Source organism: Rhinolophus hipposideros (genome assembly GCF_964194185.1).
Source record: "Rhinolophus hipposideros genome assembly, chromosome: 2".
NCBI classification, from domain to species: domain Eukaryota; kingdom Metazoa; phylum Chordata; class Mammalia; order Chiroptera; family Rhinolophidae; genus Rhinolophus; species Rhinolophus hipposideros.
In genome coordinates, this window is record NC_138048.1 from 81,474,717 (window position 1) to 81,496,684 (window position 21,968).

At 36.5% G+C, this 21,968-nt stretch overlaps 1 protein-coding gene and 1 pseudogene across 2 annotated transcripts in view; both read right to left on the reverse strand.

Annotated features, from left to right (window-relative positions):
- The window catches only part of LOC308489126 (IQCJ-SCHIP1 readthrough transcript protein), a 677,105-nt gene that overhangs the window by 338,782 nt on the left and 316,355 nt on the right, over positions 1-21,968 (reverse strand). The gene's annotated exons all lie outside the window — the stretch shown is intronic.
- On the reverse strand, positions 12,426-13,271 carry LOC308506339 (heterogeneous nuclear ribonucleoproteins C1/C2-like; annotated as a pseudogene). The gene has a single exon. The product of its transcript is annotated as a heterogeneous nuclear ribonucleoproteins C1/C2-like (transcript).

A 21,968-nucleotide genomic window follows, 5' to 3' on the forward strand; every position in this document is an offset into this window, starting at 1 on the left:
GACAAAACTCTCATAGCTAGGCTAATTACCTTAATAAGACCTACTTTATTTAAAAATAAATCCAAAGCAGATGCCAGGACTGGACCTGGTGACAAACATTTATCCTCCTCATGGTGTTTTGATTTTCCTGTGGCATTGCACAGCTGGTTCCTGATCTCCACTTTGATGGTATCAAAGGGTAGCCTAATGCTTGCCAAATGCATGCAGTAGGATGCCTATTTTCTATGGGGCTGCTCCAGGCTTCTTTCTGTGCCCTTTCTCCCCAGATATCTCATTTCCTCAGAGCTGCCAGTGCTTGCCCCTAGAGAGCCATCTGCCTTGTCATCTCTGCCCTGCTCAGACCCTCCCCTCCTTCATTCCCACATCCAATCCTCTCCATTAACTTGAGCCAACATTCATTGAAGCCTGCTCTGTGCTCAGCTTCCTTCATCATGCCAGGTCCTCAGATATAGGAAGAAAGCCCAATTCCCACTGCCAGGAAAATTTCAACTTAGTGGAATTTGCTAAAGTTAATTTAATAAATTTATTTAAGGTCAAGTATTATGGAAGATAAAGTCTAACCAATAGGTCAGTGACTCTATATAACACTCATAATATAGCAGGGACCTTAAAAGACTAAGTAATGTAAAAACCTAAGCCACTGGGTCAAGGCCAGTAGAGCACACTTTTTATTTTCCCTTTTGTTGAGGGCCACTTTCGTATCGAGAAGGTGACTCCATCTCCGTTGTGAGATTCCCTCAAGCAAACAACAATAGACATTTTTCTTACATGGGCTTATATCACTCAGACCTGTTACGGATGGTAACATTTATTTTCTGTATTTACGGCACCAGTCTTGGTTTTATGTATTTGATTTATCTTTCCTTCTCAGGCCGAGAATTCATAGCAACACCTATGGCCTGTGTCAAGTTAGGCCAAACTTATTTGAATAGAGTTTGTACTTTAGTCAAACGCTCCCCTCTTCACATTGAAGAAAGCAGCTCCAACCCTGAAATGCAGGGCTGCTGCTTGTTGCACTGCTTGCTGTACTCTGCCCAGCAGGATGTCCATAAACTGCAATATAGAGAGCCCTAGAACGGGTCCAGGCTTGTATGGGGAATGTCTCTGGGGAGACAGACCTCTGGCCATGGACCCGAGGAAAGAGCTGCTGAGAGAAGTGTGTCAGCCTGGACACCTGAGGCAGCAACATACCTCAGAAAAACAAAAATGATTATACCAAACCAAACCAACCAAACCACACCAGTAACCATAGTTATGAACTGCTTCTCTCAACTATAGACTCACATTCCCCTTTCCTGTAAGGAAAGCAAGGAAAGCAAACAGTACCTTACTCCTCATGTAACAATACTGTACTGTACACTTAAAACTTTAAGAGGGTAGTTCTCACGTTATCTGTTCTTACTGTATGTACACACACACACACACACACACACAAATAAATAAAAAGGAAGATAGTCTGCATCTCAGAATTACTTGAATTTTCAATGCAGAGTCATCTTCTGAAGCAACCTGCACAGACCTCTGCTTTGCTCGAGATACCACCAGCTCATTCTCATGGGCACACCATTTAGGAGTCCAGACCACCGTGGCAGACAGTGTCATCTCCCCTTCTTCCTTACTACTAGTATCCCAATTTCATTTGGAACAATAATATGTTCAATTAAATAACCCCTTCAGACTCCCTTGCAGCTAGGGGTGGCTAAGTGACCGATCTCTAGCCTCTGAGACACAAGTGGAAGTTGCTGTCCCACCACCCCCCTCTTCTTTCCTGGAATGTGTCTGCACAGGAGCCATGAAGAATAAAACTACACACTGAGGGAGAAGTACTAGGTAGACAGAAGGAGGCCATGTCTCTGATGGTGCTTTTGAGTGGCTGAGCCAGCTCTGGACTGCCTCCCCTGAGTCTTCTCCTGTGTGAGTTCATTCCTCATATGTTCAGTCTGGATTGCTGATACTCACTGCAGAAAGCAGATCCCTGATGCGGCCATTTTCCTTTTGACATTGTGTGTCTGAGACTTTAAAATAATGAGAACTTGACGTTCCAAACTTCATGGTACACGCACCTGGCATTCCTGGGAAGTAGTAACTGTTAAAGTTTTCTGCAGGCGACAGATGGGGGTTGTAGCAAGAGCTTACTGGCCCATCTTCCAGAAAATAGTAATGCTGAGGTTGGCAGCTCACAGTGCTACACAGATTACAGAATATTTCACAAAACAATTCATCTGCCGTTTGTCAAGTCCCTACTAGGCATTGGAAACTTTATAGATGTTAACTCTAAATCCACATGGTAAGTCTGTACTGGTGGTGTTACGGAGCCTGTTTAGCAAATAAAGAGACAGAAAGAGAGTCACTTTCTCAAGATCACAGAGCTAGTAAGTGGAAGAGCTGAGATTCAAATCCTCTACTGGATACCCAAACCCATGCTCTCTCAGCAATGCTGCCCATAGTACATTACTTTATTTTCTCCTCACAACAAGTCCATAAGGTAATTATATTTCCCATTTTACCTAGAAGAGAGTGAGTGCCCAGAGAGATGTTTAGTTATAGGCCCAAAACGTCACAATCAATCACCTTATGTTCCAAAAGCACCCCTCTTTCTACTTCACCAAAATGTAGCTCCTCAGAGATTTTTGGAATGTTCCCTTCCACACACACTAATATTTATTTGCTTACTAGGTGCCTGGTACTATGTCTGTTATTCTTATTTTACAGATGTGGAAACTGACCCTCAGCGACGAAGTAGTTATTCAAAGTCAAGCAGAGGAGTAAGTGTGTGACTGGGGATCTGCAACCAGATGGCTGGCTCCTCAGACTTTCTCATCACCTCCACGCCTCTCAGACTCTATAATGCCATTCTGAGATAATGGGGAGAAAGGTCAGTTACCCATGAAGTGTGAGGGAGTAGGGGAGAAAAGATTTCTTAAAATTTCATTGGAACCAAAGGTTGATTTTGAGAAGTCGTCTCTGTTTGTCCGAGAGGAAAAGCTGGATCTTGTTCTTCAAGGTCAAATATATAAAGTACTGAAGACAGACAGAACTGTAAAATTACCATCCATGACCTAGATGTAAAACATACACTTGCTCTTTAAAAACCAAAAGGGAGAGGAGAACCCAACACACTGAAAAACTAAATGTTATCATCCTTAATAACCCAGCTTGGAAATTAATGAGCTGTAGGAATCAAAAGAGTCATTTTGCTTTGGCTCAGGCAGAAAACACTGATGGAATTCTGTTCCAATACATTGTAGAGCTTTGTAATTGTTTCCCTAAATGGTCAATAGTTTTAATTTGTATATAATATGTGATTTTAATCACCCTAGCAACTGTTTATGTAGGGTTTTTTCCTCCCACAGAACTTGCAACATGAGCAATATTTAAGTAGAGCGTCTCATCTGATTTTTCAAAGATAAATGCCTATATTTAAAACAGAACTATTGTTTGGGTATATCAACAAAAAACAGAGAGGTCCCTTCATACCATACACGTATGATGACGTACCCACTCAGTTCTGATTCTGAGTTAGAAAAACTTCCTGGCATCACTTGGTCGTTGCCATTTATGCTACTTGGGTTTTGTCTGCATTTGGAAGACTCCAGCTAGCATGAGAAACTTGAACCTGGCTGTCATCGCCTATGCCACAGTAGGTCTAACACCACCAACTGCCTCTTTAACTGAATTTTCACTTTGCATCCAGTTTTAATGAGGACATGTTGATATAGCCTAAGGGTAAAAATTAGAATATACTTTTAATAAAATCATAATGAATCTTTCATTTGTATTAAATGTTTAAGAAATGAGGCAACCAGTTATTCGAATACTCTGGTTTACCAGCTGACATATAATATGCATGAATCATAATCTTCAACTTATCAGAATACAATATAAAATAAATCCCTATGATTATGCCTGCTAACATCTAATGTGGTTAGTGATTGGCTCTGGGGCCTCCACCATCCCAATTTTTAAATGCAGGAGGAAGTGATGCTGTTTTGGAAGTATCTTAGATTACAGTATGCTCTGTAGGTACAATAGAAGTTAAACTCTTTTTATTTCATTGTGCGGTCTTTTGGGGAACATTATAGACCAGTTGAAAAATCTGTGTTTTTTTTTAAATTCACTGCGTAACAAAGTAACCCCACATTTGTATTTTTTGACTCCACTTACCAGATAATAATGGGGTTTTGCTGTACTCAGTAATAATAATGGTTACTATTTATTGAGCAACTACAATGTGCAAGAACATTACAAACATATATGTGTATGTATATGCTTACATACATATATAACATATAAACATATATGGTTGTGTGTATATTTACTGGAATTTATTTACATATATAAACCCATATACAGCCATGCACACACAGTACATCAAAACTGTCACTGATATAGAAGAGAAGTATATGTATTTTTAAAATGTTGTCAACTTTATCATATATTTTACCTCTAATTAACTCTAAATACCAATGTATCTATTTAGTAGAAGTAGCATGCAACAAGTTAAAAAATAGTTTATATTTTATAAGCTTCCTGGAAACTTTCGATTGTTCTTACTTCTCCCACTGTTTTTTCCAGATTAAATTGAATTCTATCTAGACCCTGCTACAATCATTATGTTAAGCAATCTTTTGTCTTTCAGTTAGAAATAATGATGATGATAATAATAATAATAATAGTAATACATGAAGCATCTTTGTTAGGGAAGGGGAAATAACAAGAACAATCTGAGTGCCCACAAAAGTGATTCCTACATTTGAATCACTTTAGGAAAAAGAAAATCCCCTACACAGCTGCTTGGTTAATGGCTAGTGAAAAACTGTGGGAGCTGTGTCAGCGATCACCAAATTGCAGCTAAACTAATTGCTTGGGAGGCTGCTTTGAAGACAGATAACAATATATTGGGTAAATTTTATGGAAAGTTACAAATGGTGGAAGAGTCCTGACCTGCGCTTCCTTAAATCAACAAAGCAGTCCTGACCAGCGAGGTCCCCTGTCCCTCTCTCCCCTTTCTGTTCAGCCACTGCCCCTGAGACAACCACATTGCCATTTGTTTACTTGTCATTCCATAAAAATGTATTACTCACTGTTGGGCACTGCCAGAAATCTCACTGCAAGCCCTTTCCCATGTTGCTAACTCCTGCCCTGAGATGGGGGCTGGAGGGTGGAAGAGGCCATTTGGTCTTGGTGTTGACCCATACATGAATCACTCTCACATCATAAATTATCGTGCATTTCAGAGGTAGGGAATGGGATTGGCATTTGGCTGTTTATGTCTTTCTCCTTAATCCTTAGCATCCCTTCAAAATATAAACTATTTCTATGACTGACAAAGAAACACATATTTATGTAAACTAGTTACTAAGAAATACGGTGGCCATAATTTCTCAGGGACTTAAAATTAGCGTCTATAGGTCAGGGTACTCAACAGGATGATTAAATGCATGAGCCACATTCAGCTGAGTCTCTCTTGACTCCGAGTGCATTTCATAGACTCCTTCAAGGCTTCAGTAGCTGGTTGTTAGAAGATTCTGGCTCAGGGCAACCTCAGAATTTAATTCTAAACTCTTTACAGTTGAGGACAGATTTTCTCTTTTTAAAAGCTATTCATGTTGTCTTTTGAAGGAAGGGCATGGGCAATAAATACAGGCAGGTGCATTATTTTATCTAAACGGGCAAGACAGACACAACGGCTTCATGAAGAAGCACCAGGAGCACGGAGAGAGGGGACACTGACATCCAGCTGACTCTCTTGTCGCCAACATTCCTTTCTCAAAGAATGTTTCTGTAATAACATCAAGATGAAATGTAATTTATGTAAAGACTCATGCACAATGCCTGACACCAGCGGGAACTTAATAAGTATTAGTGTTCTACTCTTTCATGGATCCCCCCAAGCACACAGACACACACACACACACACACACACACAATGGAGCCAAAACTTAGCCCTCTGTCATTCAAGACATGCTGGCTGCCATTCTGCTCTTTTACAAATCATCCTTCCCAACCTCCATCTTATTTTGTCTCACTTTGCCCAATTTTTCAGAATTCCCTGGAGGGACTAATGGGGAGGACACCTCCTGCTTTCCTAATAGGCTATTAGGTTAAAAGAGGGGAAAAGCATTATCTTTTTCTGTGATACAAAATAAACAAGTGATGTTAAGTGTAGTAATTACTGTTTTCTCAAATCACAGCATGCAGCCAAGTGCTTATAAAAGCCAGAGGCATGAATTACATAGTGCTTTCTTCCCAGCTTCGCCTGCTACAGAATCAAAACAAGAGGCTACCCAGTCCCACCAAATTGACAGCTACTCCTACTTCTCAGAGTCCACCTGTAGAAGAACAGGCTGCTGCTAGTGCTGCTATATTTAGCACATAAAGAAACAGGACTCCCAGTTAAATTGGAATTTCAGATAAATAACATATATATGTATATGTACATATGTATATACACACACACACACAAGTATATATACACATATAATATCCCAAGTATTATATGGAATATACTTATAGTAAAAGAAAATTGTTCTTTAACTGAAATTCCAGTTAAACTGGACATTTTGTATTTTATAGAACTAGACTACTAGGTTCACTCTGTCTTAGTGATCTTTGAAGAGCTCTGGCCTATGTCACCGAAAAACATTTCTTAAAGGAAATAATTAATATGGAGATAGCTCTCACTCTTAGGGTACAGAAGGATCATCCGCAGGGCTTCTTACAAGACACTGTGCTGGACCCGCATCTCTAGAATTTCTGATACAGTAGGTCTGAGGTGGGGCCTGGGGGTTTGCTTTTCTAATAAGATCCCAGGTCATTACGCTGCTCATTATGGACGTCAAGGTGAACTTTGTTTGCCCAGGTCATTGTGAATCAATCTTACACAATAAAAGACTTTGGACCACAAAACCCAATCTACTGGGGGCAGTTTGAATTTCAATCATGGATGTTTGGGATATTTTTTATCTCCTACACAAAAGTTGAGTCTTTTACTCCCCACCTTTTCCTCTGAGCAGAAATACATGCCTTTTTTGGTAGACATTTGTTTTAATTACCGGAAAATGGTGAGTTATTTCAAGCAGTCTTTATTGAATAGACAAACGAAATTTTAAATTATGTTAATCACTTTTTTATCGGTCATCTTTTGCTCTACAGATCCTGTCAGCTGCCAAATCAGGACTGCTGGAGTCTAGTCCTTCTTCTTTTACTAATCAGATTTCCATCCTAGAGACAAATGATGAACTTCCTTGGGCCTCAATTTTCTCATCTGTAAAATGCAGGTGGAGAGTTCAACTGACATTCAGGGAAATCCCACTTTTAAGTTATGGCTTATGTGTCTAAATATCCAGCGTAAAATGTAATTGAATCAAAGAAAAACAAACTAGCCAATAGTTGCCTACTTATGAAAAATAAATTACTTATTTATTTAAGAGCTTGATTATTTAAGAGCTAAGCAACTTGTTTAACCATATACATACATGTTCAATCTGACCATATGTGAGGGGGAAAAAGGGACAGTCTTCTTGCAATACTGCAACATTTATGACATATACGATACCATAAAGGCTGTTCTAAATCCTGAATATAGAACCTGCTGTCTTTAGTGTTTTTGTAGATGCTCTACAACTATGCCTATGGAATCTGAGAAATTCAGCATTCCCTGACCCAGATTTTAGATTTTTTTTGAACTTTATTTTATCAAATGTTTTGGGTTTTTTTTTTCTGAGTTAACAAAGTAATACATGAGAAAATTAGGAAAATTTAAAAAAATATAAAAGGGAACATACTATTCATTAGTAATCCCACTCTCCAGAGTTAATCACTGTTAAAACTTTAACATTAAATTCTAGTCTTTATTTTCAACTTTTTCTTATGTAAGTTTAGCATCACATATAAAATTTGGCAATCTATTTTTCTGGCTTAATATGATAATACTATGTGTAGATTTCCTTATGCTTTTAAAGCCTTTGTAAACATCACTTTAAAACTTACTGTGTAATAACCCATTATAGACACTTATTATAATTCATGACAATTACGCTACTACTTTATGTTGGAACTTTAGGAAAGGTCAATTTTTTCATAAATAGGTCTAGTTTTTGTTCTGTTTTTGGTGACACAGTCCATGCTTCATAGTGCATTATCCGTAGCTTAAATAAAAATTAAAACCACTGAACCTGCTCTTGTAAAACCTTGTTGTACCCAGGTATTCAGAACCTCTTTCAACCAAAGGCAGATTCCTCCCCAACCACAAATGAAAAGCCCTCCATAAGAAAATCTTCAGTTGAGGAATTTTAGACCTTGCAGGAAAAATAGGAATGGGGGATGGAGACTAAAGGCATTATAAATATTGAAGACAATAAATTTAAGTCTTATGATTTCAAGATCATATCAATGGCAGGCTACAGATCGTAAATTAATGCTAGTAAGTACAATATAACCAGTTTTGATTTATCAACCCTTGACTGCCTTGACACATCTTGGATTCTTCCTTGAAGTCTCATTAAAATGCCTGTAAAGTTATTGTGAGTTGTCACAAGTGGGTTTCCCACTGAGAGGCATAGTTGTTCTTCTCTGACTGTCCCTTCAACTCAAGATGCTTTTGAGTTTTTCTACCTCTGAGCCATTAACTTGCAGAGGTTCTTATATCCTACCCAGGCCCCAGGTGGCAGCTTCAAGGCACAGTCTCTGGCTTACACAGCAAAGCACCTGCCTTCCTACAGATGCAGAAGTGTGGATCCTGCCTAGGTTTACTTGCCCACAGCTGCCTTTATTTTTTCCAAAACCTTACTATATAAAAGTTTCAACTTTTGTCTTACTTCTTATTTCTATTCCCAGCTCTCAAATTCTTCTTTTCCTAATCACCTCCAACTGGAGTGACTCCCAGATAACGGAACAGCATTTTGAAGTTGCCAAAAAGAGATGCACAAGGGGCCACGTATATGAAAAGTTTAAGAACAAGAAACTCAGAGATGAGTACTAGGTATTAGGAGAGAGATTCTATATTCGTCAGCATGAAGCTTTTAAGAGAAAATAAAACCAGTAATAAGCTCATATCAAGGCTTATTTTTATTGAAATGTAATTTAAATACCATAAAATTCAGTCTTTTAAAGTATATAATTCCTCGGTGTTTAGTATAAGTTGTGCAACCGTCGCCACTAATTCTAGAATATTTTCTTACCTCCCCTTACAAAAAGCCTGTACTCATTAGCAATAATTTCCCACTCCTACCTTTCCCCAGCCCCTGACAACCACTAATCTACTTTGTATCTCTATGGATTTGCCTATCGTGGACATTTCATACAAATGGAATCATACAACACGTGGCTTATCTGTATTAGTACAATGTTTTCCAGGTTTATCCATGTTGTAACATGTACCAGTACTACATTCCTCTTTTGTGACTGAATAATAGTTCATTGTCTGAAACATCACATTTTGTTTATCCATTCATCATTTGGTGAACATTTGGATGGTTCCTATATTTTATCTACGAATCATGCTGCCACGAACGTTAGTGTACAAGATTTTGTATGGATATACGAGTACGTTTTTTAATCTGTTGATTATAAATTTAGGAGTGAAATTGCTGGGTCGTATGTTTAACTTCTCGAGGAACTGCCAAACTCCAAACTGTTTTCCAAAGTAGCTGCATCGTTTTACATTCCTACAAGCAATGTATGAAGGTTCCAATTTTTCTGCCTCCCCACGATTGCTCTTTTTAAATTTTTTTTATTATAGCCAGACTAGTGGTATGAAATGGTATCTCATGGTGTTCAAGGTTTAATTTGAAAAGTACTGGTCAAAAGACATCTCACAATGGGCACAGGACACATTTAATTGGATTATCTGCACTGGAGGTCTCTGACTGTTGTTCCTCAGGAGCCATGTTTAGTCAGTGGACGGGTTTCTTTGGGCCATTAGGTGGGACATGAATTCTCCAGTTCTTCACATGCATTAGAGCCTCCCTCCCTGACTCATCTCACATCTGGCTGCATTCACTCCTTTGTATTACCTGCCTGGCTACTGTGGGCCTGAGTTTGGGACCTATCTATACTTTTAATTTCTGTATCTTGACATCTTTATTCTATTATCGTTATACCACTGAAACCGGATATAGTTTAGAAAGATTTTGAAATGAGTTATGGAGAGTAAGCTTTCTGAAATTCAAAACTTCACCCATATTCTTCATTCATAGGATAATCTATTGAATCCGAGCCTTAAAACACCTCCTCCAATTACAGCGTGCTGGCACATCATTCTGGGGGTTTCCAAGGCTTACTGACCAAAGACCACCAGGAACACACAGAAACAATCTATTTTCCTTTTCAGGAATCTTGAGGTTTTCTATGAAATGGTCAGAAAAAAATGCAAAGCTGAAAAATCATTTATAAAATCAAATTACTGAGGCATTAGAGGTTCTTTATGAACTTGAACATTTTGGTTTTGTATCTAGAATAACAGGACTCTAGGATATCAAACAGATAGTGGAGACTAATGATTACCGAAAAAATGCTTCAAAGGAGATCAATACACCTAATAAGAGAAAAGAAATAGCCCGTTTTCTGAGTGAATCAGTGTGCATCAGAAACCAGACACTTTTTATTTAGAGACAATTTTAGCCTGCATTTTGGAATAAGAGGCTAAACCCTAAGGACAATTGGGGTGGGACAGAAGGAGGGAATTATTCACAAAGAAAATAATCTTTTCAAGATAGGGTTATATAAACTACTTAGCATTTGAAATATCTAGCCATTCCAGTTTCTTCTTGATTTCAGCAAGTCTCTATTTGAAATTCAGTAAGTGGATAAATCCAAAGTAAAATGTCTGCAAACCCAAATGCTTTATCCACTCAATGTTTCTGAATTTTCAGATTTTTGATGTTTTGGTGGGGTTTGTTTCAGTTTTGTCTAGAATCTTGTAGAATGTTTATAATCTTGTAGTCAAATTTCCTATAGGGCAGATTTCAGGGCATTAGAAACTTCTGTTCCCCAATTCAATAAAAATAGGTTTTCAGCACCAGACACACTGCAAAAATTGTACAGGGAAATTGCATAGCGAAATTTACTTTTAAGAATTAATAGGATTTCCCAAAGGATATATTTTTCCTGTCAAACCTAATCCTCATGATCAAAAACTATCACTCCAAGTAATTCTTTATGATTTCTTCTATTCATGTTTTTCTAAGCTTATTCTTACATATCCTCCAGGGTATCTTTTATTACAGGAATTGCTGGCTTTTCTGACCAAAAAAAAAAAAAACACCAAAAAACATGCTTTACATTTAGATGACAAAGTAAAAGAGTCACTGTTTTTTCTTTTTCTAGTGGTACTTTAAAATATATGTGCAATTTTCATAATTTTGATTTTTCCCCCAATTGCAGCCTAAAGCACTGATAGCAAATTGCCTCATCTTTTTCAATAACTGGCAATAAATCACACAATTTTAGTCAATATTGTTTTTTCTTTCTTCAAATTCCTGGTTTAATAAAGCCATGTTTATTTTGAGAACAAAGGTCCCAAACATCAGGCTGTTCACAAAAATAACCCACAAAAATAACTTTAGAAACAAACCTTAATATTATAATACTAATTATTTTCCTAGAGAATGCATTTGACATGACAACTATCATTCACAAAAATACATTGTGACATATACTCCACATTCTGTGTGGGGTATACCACACATACCTCTAACTCAAAGCTGCTCTCAGGTGCTACTCAACTAATGGATTACCTTTGCTGTTAGGGAAGCAACTAACTATTGAGCTCATGTATGAATGGAAAGAACTCCCTGTACAACAACAAATTATTCTGGAGACAGTTGATTAAAAATGGTACATACTTTTATTGGTAAGTCATAAAGAGGTATCAAAATTGAAAGCAAAAATTACGGGGTAAGACTTGACATAAGTACTAGGAGTGTCAAAGGAAGTGAAGATGGAACTACCATGGTTCCCCGAAAATAAGACCTAGCTGGACAATCAGCGCTAATGCATCTTTTGGAGCAAAAATTAATATAAGACCTGGTATTATATTATATTATATTATATTAACCGGTATTATATTATATTAACTGGTATTATATTATGTTATGTTATGTTATATTATATTATATTATATTTATATTATATTATATTATATTATATTATTAGATCCGGCCTTATAATAAAATAAGATGGGGTTTTATATTAATTTTTGCTCCAAAAGACACATTACAGCTGATTGTCCGGGTAGGTCTTATTTTCGGGGAAACACGGTAGATGCAGGGCAATATGAATGAATGAACACGGGAAGGACAGGATGGGGAGAAGTGAGCATGTGCTGAAGATACTACGGGAGAGGATCTGGTGAAAAGTTTGATCTTAGAAAAGCACCCAGGTAAAGAAATAATGAGACAAGATTTCAAAATCCCACTATGTGCTTACGGGTCATCCTCGCCATTGGTTCTGTTTCTGTCATCCTCTCCTCCCTCAGCCTCTTTTTCATCATCGTTGATCAACTCCAGCTGATTGTCCCCTCATCTTCATTATCATCATCACCCAGTAGGTCCCCCTCCTCAGCAGAGTCAGCTGCACCCCAGTCAGGTCCCATCTTCACACCCGTTTCATCTTTTTTCAGGGAGCTGCTGCTCTGCTCCTCTTCTGAGTTATTCTTCTTCTCTACTTGTTTGCTCTGTTCCTTTTCAATTTTTTCCAGGCTTCTGAGTAGAGAATCCACTTTGCATTTTATCTGGGCCAATTCCTTCTTGATGGTCTGAAGGTCATCTCCTTTCAACTTTCCAGACTTGGAAGAACATCCTTGCTGTCCACTCTTAGAATTGAAGCCATTTTTGCGCCTTCCTGCGGTGTTTCCTGAAATGAGCTGGGTTTGGAGGGCACTACAGCCCGAGCAGTGGGGGGAGGAGGACACGTGCAGGGTTCCTGTACTGTCAGAACAATCCCGTTGCAAGTCATAGTCCAAGGAGCTGTACAACTCCACTGCAGATCGTTTCGCACCTGCTTTTCCTCCGTTCACTTTTGGCTCTGCAGCCAGACTAATGCCTGAAATCTGGCCAGCAATCCTGCCATCCTCTCCTGTCACAGCAGCTCGGGAATTCTCTCCTTCACATACTGAACGAAGGCAAAGCCATTATGGACAGAGCAACCCACAATTTTGCCATATTTTGAGAAGACTGCCTCCACATCAGAGATCTCTTGACTACAAGAGTATTGAGATTCCCACTGAATACACAGAAGTTCATGGAGCGAGGGTCTGTCTTGTCGGCCATTGTCTTTGATGATAAGGTCCTCACAAAACCAAAAAACCGTAGGGGGAAGGGAGATGAGATTTGATTCTGAACCTCCTACTCATCCTGGTTTGATGTGGAGAAGCGACTACTCCTGGAGGTTGGGAACATGGCAGCAACTGTTCTGCTTTCGTCTCTTCACAAAACGGCCTAGTCAATACTGTTCCGATGGACTTGAATATGTAATTCAGCTTATAGCTACACATAAAACTGGTATATCTGTTGCAAATGGACCTCGGGCAATATGTTTTGTATTGAGCTCATTGAGAAAAAAGAACCACTTCAGATAGTCTTTCTATTTTTCTACGCGATACAAAACAATGACCATGCACTGGGACCTGTAAATCAGGGTTCTTGCAACCTGCTGTGTCACGATGTAGGTGCATCAGAGAGAACCAAACATTTAACTCAGCTGCATCACAACTCACAGGATATACGTGGTATTGAGTCTAACTGACTTCAGAGGGAGACCTAATCAAAAACCAGGATAGCCCTTCCTGTCCCCCGCCACTCCCCGCCCCCTCCCAGCCCCCCAAAACTCAGGCAGAGCTCACACTGGCTTTCCTGCAGGTCAGGCCAGAAGCACTGGTGAATCCTTCAGCCTTGTGGCCTGTGGGCAGTTCCTTCCTTCTCCTTCACACTGTCCATTCCTTCCCCTGAAGACTTTAAGTACCTCCAATGAAAACATTTATAAAGTGCATGTTTAATTAAGAATCTTACAGAAAGATTGCAAATAAAAGTCGCTGGTACTATTAATACAATTACAGCCTAACACAACTATATCCACTTGTGTCTTTCAGGGAGTACAGCACACTGAAGCAATAGAGGATAACAGTTAAGAGATTGCCTGTGTTCAAACACTGGCAATTGCACTTAATACCTGTGTGTCTTTGGGCAAATTACTTAACCTCTCTGTAGCACAAATTCCTAATTGACAAAGTGGAAGTCATGGATTTGTAAGTATTTAATGAGCTAATACACATAAAGATTTTATAATACTGCCCAGCACAGTGTGAGCTGTACAAGCACTTGCTGTTATCCTTAGGCAGTGTTTTCTGTCTTTTTTCTCTACTACATAACTCTTTGAAAATGTAGTTGAGTAGATAATATGCATACAATGTTGTATTATGCTTGTTTCACTTAAGATCATAACAATTACTTCCCATGCTGTTTTATAGTTTGCATAATTAAAATTGCAATGACTGCATACTATTCTATCTAGTACAAGAGTTAACATTCAAATTGATTTCATTTCTCATCGTTATAAATAATGCTATAATAAATAGCTTTATGTTTTCCTTTATTTGAAATATTAATAAGGTAAAAACAATGACCAGAAGAGGGAACACTTATATTTCAGAAGTGTCTTTCTGAATGAGATGTACAATTTTCTATTACCAGCAGCAAGAAAAGAGCTCGTAGATGTTACTGTGCACATAACAGAATAGCCTGCTATGATCAAAATAATGTGCATTTTAATATCGACCATATTAAAATACTTCCATAAGATTGTTTTGATAGTTATATTTACATTTCTATGGATGATGTAATTAAGTAATTGTATCCTACAATTATATATTGTAGGATAGCAAACATATAACTTTTGGCTGCATTTTCTGGGAATAACTTCCATATACACATTGTTTTTCTTTTTAAAATTTTATTTATATGGGGATATATGTCCTAGACAGTGGATATATGTCCTATTTTTGTCATTTATTTATAATAATTCTAAATTTTTAAAATCTTGGCAAATGATTTTATTTTTTTTTAGATTTGATGCTGATTATGTAAAAATCTGTATGAAACTTATTCGATTGTCTGTGAGGTATAAATCTAAATTTAAAAAGTATTCACCAGTTAGTATTCTGTAACAATTTACTGAAGACTCTTTCTTATTTTGATGAAAGCTCTTCTTACCATATATTTAATTATCACGTACAATGGGGTTGACGTTGTGGTTCAATCTCTCTACTAGTGGTCTGTCTATCCTATAAACAAGCCACTGCTTAAATTCTTTTGCTTTCAAATACATTTTAATATCTTGTAGCACTAGAGGCAAACAATTCCTTTCCAGGAGAGACTTCAATGGTTCACTATTTTTAAAAAGTATGTATATGTGTTTTGTTGTTTGTTTAGGTATAACTCACATACAGTAAAATTCACCCTTTCTAGGTATATAGTCCTATAAATTTGGATAAACTTACGTAGTCAAATAACCACCACCACGCCAAAAAGTTCTTTTGTGCCTTTGTAGGCAATTTCCTCCCTCCACCCCTAGCTTCAGGCAACCATTGATTTGAAATCTTCCACCATAGTGTTGCCTTTTCCAGAATGTCATATAAGTGAAATAATATATTACGTAAGGCTTTTTAACTTGAGCATATTATTGAGATTCATCCATTTTGTTGTACTAATCACTACTTTGTCCCCTTTTAATTGATGAGTAGTATTTGTATTATACAGATGTACCACAATTTATTTATCCATTCACCAGCTGGTTGACATTTGGATTGTTTACAGCCTTTGGCAATTGGGAATAATGTTTTTACAAACAGTTGCATCTTAGGATTTGTGTAGACAACCGTTCCTTCTCCAGCTGAATTTTCAAACTACATTGTAGAGGTCTAACAAGAATCTTATCAGGAATTTCATTGGTATTAAATTCTCTTTCTGCCCCCTCCATATCCTCCATATATATATATATATATATATATATATATATATATATATATATATATATATATATAGAGAGAGAGAGAGAGAGAGAGAGAGAGAGAGAGAGAGAGGAGAGAGAGAGGAGAAAGAATACACACACACACACACACACACACACACAGAGGGTACCAAAAAAGGTATACACATTTTAAGAAAGGAAAAAACTGTTAAAATTGTAATACTTGATATATACTGATAACAAAAGATGAATACAAGTCATGTGTATACATTTTTTTGGCACCCCGGTTTGTGCGTGTGTGTGTGTGTGTGTGCGCGCGCGTGTGTGTATAATTCTTTTGGCATTTAGTCTTCTCAACCAGGAAAATAATTCATGGGTCTTCTATTTCTCAAATTCTTATTTTACTGTGTGTATGTACACGTGCACACGTGTAGCTTTCTTCACATCAAATATACATTTTAAACTTAAAACTGTTATTGGTTACATTATAATTTTGTTGCTTATGTGAACAAGATATGACACTTGAAAATCGCGATTGACAGAAAATACAAATATCATTGATTTTTGTATGCTTAACTTGTATTCAGCTACTTGTCTGAATTATTTATCATGTCAGATGGTTATTTGCTTACATTTTTGAGTTATCTATGTATATAGTCATGCCACCTTTCTCTTTTCTAGAATATAACACTGCTATTTCTGTTACATGTTTTTGATTTGATAGTATTTTGGAAATCTTGTTCAATGTAATAATAGCAACCATAAACATTTTTGTTTTGTTTCTGATTTTGATGAAAATAATGCTGGTAGCTCATGATTCAATATAATGTTAACTCAGTTTATAATTTTAAGTATCTTTTTTTTTTTTTTTACTATTTTTCAATGTCTTCAGGAAGGACGGTGTTAAATTTTATCAATTCATTTGTTGCATCTATTGATGATCATGTGGGTTTTCATATGTAACAAGTGGATTTAGTATTATATATAAGTATTTCATTATATTGAACTATTCTTTCATTACTAGAATAAAATCGACTTGGTCATGTTACATTACTATTTGACTGTGTGTTGAACTCTTTTGACTAGCATTTAATTTAACAATTTAACATTTATGTTAATAAGATGAATTGGCTTGAATTTTTTGTGATACATTTTTAAGTTATCCAACTATATTTGCTTCATGGTTTGTACTGGGTAGTTTTTTTATGCTATTCGTTCTGGAACAGTTTATGATAATACAGCAATCACCTATTTCTTGAATAAATTAAAGAATTAATGAGGGACTCCATCAGAAGTGTTTTCGGGATTGCTTTGAAGGTGAGATATTTGCTTGCTAAAACCCTAAGCCGCTACACTTGGAACAACTGAGATCATGTTGATGGAAAGCTTCTTATGTAAATATGATCACTGATCACTAAAAGAGTAAGTTATTTAATATAGTCTTAAGAGAAATGAGAGGAGAGAACTGCATAGAGTGGATTAAATTATTACAAGCTCACAGGTTCTCTATACAAGAGATTTAGAATGATAAGTTTGTTGAACATTCCATAATAACTCATCAAAATATCAGGTAACTGTGCTAGAAAGTCCATTAATTTAATTGTATAGTCAGGCATTTAAATGAAAAAGTTTGGTTAGCTTAATTGGCAAGACTTCCTAAAACAAAACACTTTTTTCCTCTCCACAATTTTTTCTATTATTAAGACATTGCTTTATACAGAATTACACATAACTATTTCTAATTATGAATTCCTATTTTTAAATTTTTAGTTTCAAACAAATTTAAAAGGGTGTTGTTTTATTTATTCAGGAAAATTAAGATCAGCAACAGTTATTTTTTTTAAAAAAGTCTTCTAAGACAAAAATGTGGTGATTTTGTGTCATTTCTGGTTCTAAATATCAAAACTGCCAATGTGCGTGTATTGCTTGATCCCTCTATTTGACTTCCATGAATGTTACTTAAAAGGATAATCATGTAAGTAGGCCAAAATGAAAGTACAAGTGTCATCACTGCAGCACTTTTTCCTGTTTGTTTAAAACTGGAAACAACTAAAATTTCCATTAGTTTATTAAATTGTGTTAACATTTACACAATCAAATGTGATAAACCAATTTAAATATAAAGAAGTTGTTCTTTGACATGTGAAGATATGTATGGTATACTGTATATTTTTCCATAAAAAATAAGATTACAGAAAGCACGTAAGATTATGATCTTGCTTAGATCATATTAGATAAATGTGTGTATGGATGTATGTGTGTGTGTGTGTGTGTGTGTGTGTGTGTGTGTGTGTAGAGAAAAAGAGACAGAAAGACAGATGTAGAAAAGTTTAGAAGGACTTTCGCCAAAATATTAACAGAAGGCTATATAATAACTAGAAGGTGATTTTCTTGGTGAGTTTTACTTTTCTTATTTTATTTTGTTTATTTATTAATTTTTATTTGAAAAAAAAAAAGAAAAGAGGCAGAAGAGATGCCAACAAAGGATCCAGAAGAAAAGGTTGAAAAAATATTTTAGAAACCTGGAGGAAATGTTAATATGGTAATTAATTAAGGAGAAAAATTAAGGAGGATTTGCTAGAGTCATGTTTGAGTAGGTGACTGCTATGTTATTGGCAGTTGTAATTCTCATTACCTCTAGTTTTATCTACCAACTAATATAACCTTATTCCTCTAGTTCAAATCCTACCTCCTTTGAATAGTCGACTGATCATGCAACTCACCTGTAAAAGCATTCTTCTCTGAAATTAAGGCAAAAATAACCAGTTTCATTCCAATTCCAGTAATGGGTACCTCCTTGAATTGCCTCCATAGAGTGTTTTCATCTGTCACTTCAGCGATATGTCATTAAATAGCTACTACTTCTGGAAGGTTCTCCTTTTGCCAGGCACCTTTTCAGTGTTTTACAGACTTTTAATTCTTACTATGATCCTATGAGATCAATTTTATTATCCCATTTTTATAGATTAGGAAACTAAGGCTCAGAAAGTCTTGTTGGAGGTCATAGTGTCAGAGTTGGAATTCAAACTCATTAAGATTCTAAATCTCATGTTTTTAACAACTGCAAAACATTGTATTTTTATGTCTCTTCTGTTCTCCCTAGTTAGATTGTGATTTTCTTGAGGATATATCTTTATGTTGTTCTTAGTCTCTAATCAAGTGACAGTCAAATATTTTTTACTTATTATGATGTAGTTACTTTTTAAATGAAAATACTTTTTCTAAAAAATTATTTTATAAATAATCTCTCAAAAGTTGTATAACACTGCACATGATATGGAAATGCATGAAGGAAAATAATTAGCTCAATTATTAATTACTGTCATATTTAAACTTTGGTTAAAGTTAATTGTTCATTGTACTTTAATCGATAATGCCTGCTCATTGATATATTTAAGAAACTTGAGCTATTCATAATGAACTTCATTCATCTTCTTTTTCACAATGAGCACTCAGGCTTAGCCAATCTTTGCACTAACATCGACCATGAGATCTTGCTAAACCAATAGCAATTATCCTTTGTAGCATTAAGCAATACAAATTATTAAAATGCTTTCTATCTCAAACGTCCTATGGGTCAAAATGAACAGTCAGGGTCTCTCTCTCTCACTTTCTCTTTTCTCTCTCTCTCTCTCTCTTTCTCACACACACACACACACACACACACACACACACATATCAATCCAGGAGTGTGGAAAAGAGACATTAAAATGTACATTTAAAGTATGTTTCTCTATTACACATGTCCTTTGTCCAGATTTCCTTTTGATCTTTCGCCAAAGAAACATGAGTGTTTCCTTGCAGAGCAGCAGAATACTCAGTCAGCTTACTGAGTGAGCAAAACTTTACACTTAGAAGAATCACAGTCTTGACAATATTCCTCTCCTTGTTTTGGGGGTAGGAGGGCAGGACTCCTGGACTGAGTTCTCTAGGAGCTGGGAGGGTGGAGGGTGGCTACCTTCATGCAGGGAGAGGGGCTATAGAATCTTGCTTCAGGCAACGTGCTTTCTGACCTGAGAGAGATCCAGGCTCTTACCGTGTTTCCCCAAAAATAAGACTGGGTCTTATATTAAGATTTGCTCCAAAAGACATATTAGGGCTTATGTTCAGGGGATGTCATCCTGAAACATCATGCTAGGGCTTATTTTCTGGTTAGGTGTTATTTTTGGGGAAACATGGTATGTCACCCATAGAAAACTGTATTTCCAGTGAAGTTTCTGCAATTCTTATACCAGTGTTTGTCATATGTATATTCTAGTATTAAATAAATGCCAAAGGGGGAAAAAGCAACACCACCAAGAAATTTAGCTGTGCCCTGTTCTCATGTATGAGCATGCAGCAAAGCAAACAGATAAGTCTGGATAAATGAAAATCAATATACTCGAAAAGGCCTCTTCCATTCAATTGATTCAAGCTCAGTGGGTAATAGCACAGCAGAATGTGAAATGGTGTTAATATGGCCCTGGCATAAATCCCATTTAAAGAAAATACAGTAACTAAAGTGGATAAAAGCATGAAGGGATTTAATGAACCATAATGAACTCCTTACCATGGACCTTTATAAATGCTTTTAATATGATCTTATCACAATATCATTTGAACTTTTAATGGGGCAAAATAACCCTTTACGGTATGTATATTATTTTTCAAAAACTAGGAAGTCAGAATAACAAAACATTATTCTCTTCTTTAAGTTAAGAAACACTGAATGTTAGAGCTGGAAGAATTTCATTTATAGACAAAGAAATGCAAGTCATCAGAAGCATCATTTATTGCCCAGGGTTGCACAGCAACTTGGTGGCCAAGAATTCACCAGAACTCAGGCAATTTGAAACCCAGTGTGCTTCTTCTCTACAAGGGGATATGGAGTTGTAGAATGACAAATGCGCAAACAGGTACCAATGCCTGGGGAAGTTGTAAGTGGGAAACAAGGCCACAAAAGAGCCCATTAGCTGGTTCCTAGAAGATTCTTCTATGACAGCTAAAATGTTTTGAAATTCTGAGACCAGAAAAGGAAAAGACCCACATTTTTTTTTGAATTTGCAAGTCCATTCCTGGGAATCCATTTGCAAAAACAGTCTCACGTGTGTACAGACATAGATTTAGATGAGGGTGTTCATTCTAGTATTGTTTACAATAGCAAAGTTTATAAACAACATACTTGACCATTCATGGGGGGGGCAGTTAAATGATCACAGCACATCCATACAATGGATTACTGTGAAACTGTTAACAAATAAATTGAGGATGATTGTACAGATATGGAAAGATGTCTAGGATGCACTTTTAGGTATAAACAACCAGATATGTTCAGAAAATAATATAACACATAGAATGATGCAATTTATACAAAAATAGAAATATTTATATGTGTTTCTGATCTCTCTCTCTCTATTCCCATCTTCCTATCATGTCATACTTCTGAATATGAGAACAGGAGAAATTTTTGAGGAGTAGAGCAACTGTGACCGTCTAAGACTGGGAGAACATATTTTAATAGCTTTATTCTTTCTGTAAAATTAATATGTCATTACTATTAATGTAATGCCTATGAGAAAGACAGAAGTTGGCATCCCATCTTTGCATTTCATTAGTGATGTGACTCTGGGAGCATCTCTTTACCCCCCTGACTCTCAGTTTACTCTTCTGTAATATGAGGGTGATGGTAACCATCCTCAAAGCTTTGATGTAAGAACTAAATGAATTATTATATGTAAAACAACAGCACAATACTTGGCAAATAGCCCTCGATAAATGGTTAATTTCCATAATTGTGGTTGTGGTGATAAAAATTCAAATTAAATAGAAAGTACCAAGAAAAAAGTAAAAATCAACTAAATTTAACCACCTAGAGCTTACCTGTTATTATTTGATGATTTGTTTCCAAAAAGCTTTACAAATATCTGCACTTTTTAAAAACATGATATAGCAACCTATTCTTTTAATTGGCAATATTCTGTAGAATTTTCCTTATGTCCATAATAAGCTGTCAGTTTAACAGC